This window comes from Marmota marmota, unplaced genomic scaffold (genome assembly GCF_001458135.2).
Source record: "Marmota marmota marmota unplaced genomic scaffold, marMar, whole genome shotgun sequence".
Taxonomy (NCBI): domain Eukaryota; kingdom Metazoa; phylum Chordata; class Mammalia; order Rodentia; family Sciuridae; genus Marmota; species Marmota marmota.
The window spans coordinates 4,089,342-4,096,841 of NW_026000103.1; the positions used below are offsets into that span (position 1 = coordinate 4,089,342).

Genomic DNA, 7,500 nt, shown 5'->3' on the forward strand with positions numbered 1-7,500 from the left:
TACACACACATACACTTACACACACATACACACATACACTTACACACACACATATACACACATACACTTACACACACATACACTTACACACACACATCCACACACACACTAATAAAGGACCTATTAGGTACTTTGATATGAAAGAGACACACACAAAAACACAGACACACACAGCACACATGTGCATGTATGTGTGTACATGCTTGCCTATGTAATATGTTGTAAATTTTCACCTCTCTGCATTCTGTATCTCTCAGACAAGGCAAAAGCATTTCTCATTGTGTTTGCCTAGTGTTCTGTCCACCTTCTCACTGTGTCAGGGCAAAACACAAAATAGTAAATGAGGAGATGAAACAAGTGGGACCAGAAAACACTGTCCACGGCCCAGTGGTCCGTGTCACCGTTCTTCTGCTTCTAGCATATATTGCATAATCAGGAGAGGCGAGACAAGGCAAATCCTTTTAGTACACTGTGCCTGGGGAGGTTGCAGAATCCCAGAGGTTTGTTTCTTGTTGTCACTTTAACAATCTTGATTGTGACAAGGAGATCTAGGAAGTCACCTGAGAATGTCAGGAAAACTACATTCCCATTACGGTTCTTTCTGCTGGACACTTACTGGATGGGGAATACATTTGATTTATATTTAAAAAAAAACACACGTAAAAACAAAAAACAAACTGAAACAAAACAAAAACAACCAAATGAATAAAAACCTGGGTGTTCTTTGCACTGAGGTCACAAACAAGAATACTACTCCTTACACACTTCACCCAAAGCTCTTGCAAAAGAATGGGCTCTCTCTTTGTGTTTTCAAGGAATCATTGTAATAACAATTAGCTTTGTAGTTACGATTATCCCCTTATCCCCTCTTTCTGTTCTTAACAGTAATGTCAAGTTCAGGATAGAGTTTTAAGAATCTGAAAATAACGGTTTTGTAGTTTGCTTCCATGATGGATGGCATTTATGTGGGTTGAAGGGGATTTATAATTTTTCCTGTTTTGAAATTATATTATAAAAAGAAACACCAGGATATATTAATGTATACATACTTTGTTAGTGTTTTGTTCTGCTAATTAGCATTGTATTAAGGCTACTTTCTGAACAAGTTCTACTCTTATTTGTTCTTAACTTTTTTTTCAGAAATTATAGCTAAACCTGTATTTTGAATGATTCCAACCAGAATGTTTTAAAAAAATAAATTTTGTTTCAATCTGTGCAGCTGTAGTTTACTTTCCAGGCATGAGAAATATCTATTTTATTAAGTCCTATGAGGAATATGTGTCACATACATTTAAGAAAAAACTATTTAAGATGAAAAATTCCAAAAACGACTTCCCCCTAGTGTGAAGTAAAACAAAAGCCCCAACCGCATCTCTGCCTGTGGTAATGACATTGAGGTGACAAACTGCAGGCAGGTGAGGTTCATGGGGATGATCTCACACCTGCATCTAGAGCTTGGGGAACAGCTGGGTTTGGAGCTGGCGGCTGGCCTTGCTTTCTGTTTGATGCAAGACCAGCTCTCAGGCTGGGGGGCTTCACATTTGCACAGAAGACTCCAAATGTTTGAAAATAGTGAATTCACTGGTTTCGTGAATCTTTTCCCTGGGATAGAAAGGTGAAGAAGCCCTAAGCCTAAGTCCCTCACATCCATTCAGAGCTTTATTTTCCAGGCAGGGGTCGCAGAGGAAGCCACAGACTAAGTATGCAGACCCACCTCAGACTTTGCTCTGTGGCCAGCCAGGTAGTGGAGCCTGAACCTAGAGAAAAATTCGTCCCTGCAGCTGTCCAGCAGAGCCCTAGAAGCAGTTAGGTGGCAGTCACAGCACTCACTGTTATCTGTCTTTCAAAGGCAACTCTGATGGAATTCTTAGGTTTAATTCTTCCTACCTCCACAGAGGGAGGTGAAGGAGAAAAATCAGGTAGATTTCTGTTTGAGATCCTTACTTAGAATCTAACACAGCTCTGGGAAGGCTTACAGAGACCCTTAAGCCCACTGTTATTTGATTTTTTTGCTCCAGGGTCATATGCATTCCTACCTTCTCACTCAGGGCTGTTCTTTTCCCTCCACTGCTGTTGGCTTGGCAGATGCCTTTTGCGGGTGCCTCCATACGGTTTCCTAGGGACACGGAACAGAGGTGCTTTGCCCTCCTGCTGGCTTAAGAGTTCCACTGCCAAATTTCTATTGCACGTTTGTGTTTCTTCCTTTGAAGCCAGGATCATAGAGTGGTTCAGATTGAGCCTTCAGGTAGGTTTTGTTTGTCCTATACACTGTTTTAAAACACTTTGAGCATTTAAAACTTGGGGACATTTTGTATGACGGCTCAGAGTTCTGGTGACTCTTGGGAAAAACTGGAGGATTCAGCATTATATCATGAATTTTCACATAACAGGTAGAAAAATTGTGTAATAGCCTTTCCTTTTAAATTACTGTCCTTACGCCTTTTTGGTCGGTTGTACATAGACTGGACATGATATTTATCCTAATGACACGTTATGCATTTTTTCTAGTTCACTAAAGCACAGTGGTTGAAAACCATTAGAATGATTTCACTATCCACTGGTGCCAGTGATCGGCAGTTGAAGAAGCAGCACTTTGAGATTCAGCGGATTCCGCTGCAGGGTACTTCTAAGTGTGCTTTGGTCCTTAACTCCTGGCAGGCAGTAGATTGATTTGGTCCTCTACACTCAGTCATTGTCTTTCACATTAAGGAAGTGAATGACCCCTAGAGCACACCCTGTCTGCAGCTCCTGTTTGGGCCATAGGTATTAAGGTGAGGACTGATTCTGCAGGACCTCTTTGTTCTGCTGCAAGGCTGAAGACAAAGGTAGGCTGAACGCCACTCTTCCTTCTCCTCATCACTCTCTGGCCCCTCCCCTGCCAAGGTGGAAGAACTGGAAGATACACTGCTGTGTTGTGAAGGACTACTTCAAACCTGTCCTATGGAGAGCATGACATTGGGCCCTTATTGACAGATTTCAGAAATGTATTCTTTTTTTTTTAAGGCAAAGCAAGTTTTTGACCAAAAATTATCTTAGTGGCTTTACATTTGCATTAATAGATTTTTAATTAGTGTCCTTAACAGAGATGGGTAGGCAGGGTGTAGAAAAGGACTAAAAAGATTGTTTAATCATCTTTCCTAACTTTGTATTGTCTATCCTGTAGGAGAGGAAGAAAAGCCTCTTCCTTGTCAGGACTGTCTGCAGACCATGGCCATCAGAGTGTCAATTAGAAAAGACAAAGCACTTTTATATATATATAAAAAACATTCTTTTTCAGCTGTTTATGATACTGATAGAGTATAAAGAATTCAGAAGTTTTGAGTTTGAAAATGTGACTTCAAACTGGCTATATTGTTTTCTTTTTTTAATATTTATTTTTTAGGTGTAGATGGACACAACGCAATGCCTTTATTTTTATGTGGTGCTGAGGATTGAACCTGGGCCCCGCCCATGCTAGGCGAGCGCTCTACTGCTGAGCCACAGTCCCAGTCCTTATACTGTTTTCTTATTGTGTGAACTCAGGTAAACTTTTATATACTGGGCCTTGATTTTCCCATCAATATAATAGTTGTAATGGAACTATCCTCCACTTCATGGATTTCTGAGGACCCCATTGTACTCTTGGGGTGTCCAGTTGTGGTCCAGGTCCTTGGTGTCCTGAACAAAGAATTGAGCAAGATATTCAGAAATAATAGGCAAAGTACAGATTTATTGAAAGTGAAGGTGAAAGAAGCACTTGGTAAGGCAGATTGGAGTTGAGAGGGAGAGGGGATAGCAAGAGAGAGAGAGAGCCAGGGCTTGGATATCTGGAAATTTGTGTCTCAGATGCTAGCTGAGAGGGGTCTCTTATTGAAGACCTTACCCCATTGATTATGTTATTATACCTGATTAGAATATTGTCCAATTTTCCCCCATTGATTACTTTAGAAAACCTAATTAGGATAGTGTCCATTTGACCTTCTTCCTCCCTTGATTATTTTAGCACACTGCCCCTTTGGTGTTTTGTGGCAGAAGTTGTCATGCTCGTGGAACTTATCTTAAACAGGGACATGCATTACAGTGCATTGGGTCTTGGTTCTGGAAACTCCTGAATTGCCATTCACTGAGCTATTAGGAATTCAACAAGAATTCAACTCTGGTTTGATCTACAGAAAACTGGTACTAAAATAAAAGCATTGCATATTTATTTGCTTAGGTCCATGATAGAGGCAAAAACTGAACCCTGAATATTTTGCTCCTTATCCAGTATTCTTTCTCTAACATGAAAATTTTGTAATTTTGCAATCAAAATCATTTAATTTTAAAAAACTGAATTTATTTATGAGACTTTCAAATCTGTCTGTCATGTGTTGAGTGATGATAACACACCAGACACTATTCAAAAGGTCAATAAAGAAGGATCCAGTAAGGGGCTGTTTGGGGTTCTTATTCTTAGCAATCCTTTACCAGGCAAACCCCATCACAAACAGTTTGGAGGTGATGCACTTGTTCTGACAAAGAGCACTTAGACCTAGGCCATTTAAACCTCAACCAAAATAACTGATCTACTTTGTAATTTGACATGAACAAATTCTGGTTTCTACACAGTCACATGGGAACCGGTATTGACTCTGATTCCAAATCCATGACTGGGCTGGGGTTTTAGCCTTGGCAAACTGAGACCTTCTACCCCTTTTGTAACTTATGAGAGCAAGAGGTGGGACCCTCCTCTTTGTTGGAACAGTTGTGTGTGTTAGTCTTCAAGGTTTTGGACTGGGAAGGCAGGAGATTTTTATTCTTATTCTTTCCTAATTGAAGCTTGATGACCTTGGGCAAGTTGCTTTGAATGCCTATTAGCCTCCTGGCAGTTACCAGATCTCACAGTGTCTATTTTGCTACCCGGGTTTAGATTTTTATCATAGTTACCTCTCCCCATTTTTTAAAATGAGAAAACAGAGGTTAGAGAGAGAGAAAAAAAAATTCCTAAGATCACACAGCTAGGAAATTGGTGGACTCTGGGCTGGAACCCAAGTGGGTATGAATCCAGTCCCTGACAACTGTTGACCTCTGAGCCTTTTAATTTGAAGCACTCTTTCAAGGATAATACTGCAGGATGCTGGGCCATGCTGTTTGTCAAATAAATTATAATTAAAGAAATAAAAAAAATGTAATGAAAATGACAGTAAGTCTTACAAAACAGAATTTGTTCTCAAAATCTTGCTTTATTAGTCTGTATTTCTTGTACATTTATCTAATTTTTCCTATGTTTAAAAAATTTTGAATGTTGGATATTGAACTGTGTCTAACAGGGGAGTTATACTGCTTTAATACTCATATAATTGCATATATGGCTTGCCTCCTTTTTGTCAGGTTCTATGCTATATATTGATAGTCTTATTTTACAGAATAATAAGGAAAGTGAAGCTCAGGAAAGTTAATTAATTTTCTGACTGCCACATAGGTAGCTGTGCTAGGATTTGTCTGTGTTCTTTTCTGTTTTCTACAGAATACACTAATAAAATTCTATTTTGGCTGTACAGGGGCATCTGTTAGGTCTCACAGGAAATTTCCATGTTCACATCTCACTCCAGAAGAGAATAGCTGAGAAGCCACCCTAGATAGAATCATAATTTTTAGGTCTCAGAAATAACTCTAACTGGGATTTTTATATTTTAGATAGCAATAATTTTGTTTTAGTTGGTGAATTAGTTACTAGTCTTTATGCTCAGTGAGTTCAGGTAAAGGGTTGAGAAATATAAGGAGGAATTAGGTTTCTTCTTTCTTTTACTTGCCTCCCACAAATAGTTCTTAGAACTTTGTAGGTCTCTCTCCTCAAGAAGCATTTCCCTCCTGACCTGGCCTCCCCTCCCTCTTCTTCCTCCTTCTCATTTCCTTTTTCATTCCTTTGAATCCTCCTCCACAGTAAAACTTTCATAGTTTTGAATTGGTACATATTGTAAAACAGGATATATTTTGTAGATGGATGTAATAATATGGTATGTTACATATATGGAACGAATAGAACTCTGTTTCCTTTTGGTGATCATGGGAAGATTTACAAGAAGATTTGGATTTAAAAAATAGATCGTTTCTGTTTTTATGGAAAAGGATGCTATCTTTGTGTTCTGTTACTTAGAAACAACTTTGTATAGATAAGCTCTAATGCTTTTGCCATTATTCTTTTAATCTATTCTTGTCATAAAGAGATCTGTGGTCTTGATACTGTGTTTTTGTTGTACCAGAAATGGTAATTTGTCTGACGGTTTCATAGAAGAACAGTACTAAAACTTTCAAACATGCCCATAGGAAGGAGAGATATATCTTTGGCTAATGGAAATTGTTAGTCACAGATAATAATCACGATATTAGTAAATTCAGGACGGCATAATCTCTTTAACGTGAGTTTGGGTTCACTTAAATAAAGAGAAGAGGGATTGTGGCTATCAAAGTTTGTTTTGCACACACCTGTGAATACAAGGCTGATGAGTACTGATTAGACAGAGGGATGGGATGGCCTCTTTCTGATGGGCACGCGGAGCCTACAATCTGTGGAGAGAGTTTCTATTCTCAGTTTAATTCACTGATAGTTCCTGACACCTGTTCACTTCTTCCAGATATGCCAAAGCAGGTCTCAGTCTGGATGAGAGGATAACTTTAAAATCCTAGAACAGGTTTTGAACCCTTAGGGAGACTGCTGAATTTTGTAGAGAACTGTAAGATGGAAAGAAGTTAACTAATGCAGAGAAGTTACACTAAAGATATCACATAAACTGAAAGGTAGCATACCATCCTTATGTTTTTGGATGTTCTTTTTACTCATTTCTGCAGCCACCCTTTCTATTTACCCTTCAGACACACACCCAAACACAGCTTTGCTAGTAAGTAAAAAGTGGCAGTTCACTATGGCATCATTTCCCAGGATTACTAGGTGCTGCTTAGAGTTTTTAATCACACTTAATTTTTCTTTGCTTAAATTCCATCTTGTTATTATGTTCAAAGTACACCTTTAAAATGGCACTCTTTTCCTCTGCATTTATTTCCTCTGAGTATTTGAGTATTTTCACATCACCCCTTGTTAAACCTTTAGCCAAGGCAATTTTAAAAAGAATGATTTAGTGTCTCCAAATTAATCAGTATTTTACCCCTTTTAAGTAATTCTGGGACTGTTCTGAGACTTTCCCTTAGTGTGATCACACCTTTCTTTTATTAAATGTTGCTTTTCAGATCTCTTTACTTGATCTGGGAAACACATCATTTGTACTCTCAGCTTCACAAACTGTTAGAATAAAAATCTACTAAGAAACTAAAAACTTGTAATTGGATTGTCAGTGTAAATAAAGCATATTTTGATGCACCAGTATATGACTGAACATTAGACTCTTTATCTCTGTATTCATTTTTTAAAAAATTATAAGTAAATTGTAAAGAAATTGATTTTCATTTGCTTTTCCCCTCCTAAGCAGAACAGAGGTGTCATTCTATGTGTGTATGAACATATAGCCTTAGTGACATGTGTAAATA

At 38.4% G+C, this 7,500-nt stretch overlaps 1 protein-coding gene across 2 annotated transcripts in view; it reads left to right on the forward strand.

The window, feature by feature from the left end:
* The window catches only part of Bnc2 (basonuclin 2), a 385,553-nt gene that overhangs the window by 20,204 nt on the left and 357,849 nt on the right, over positions 1 to 7,500 (forward strand). The window lies entirely within an intron of this gene.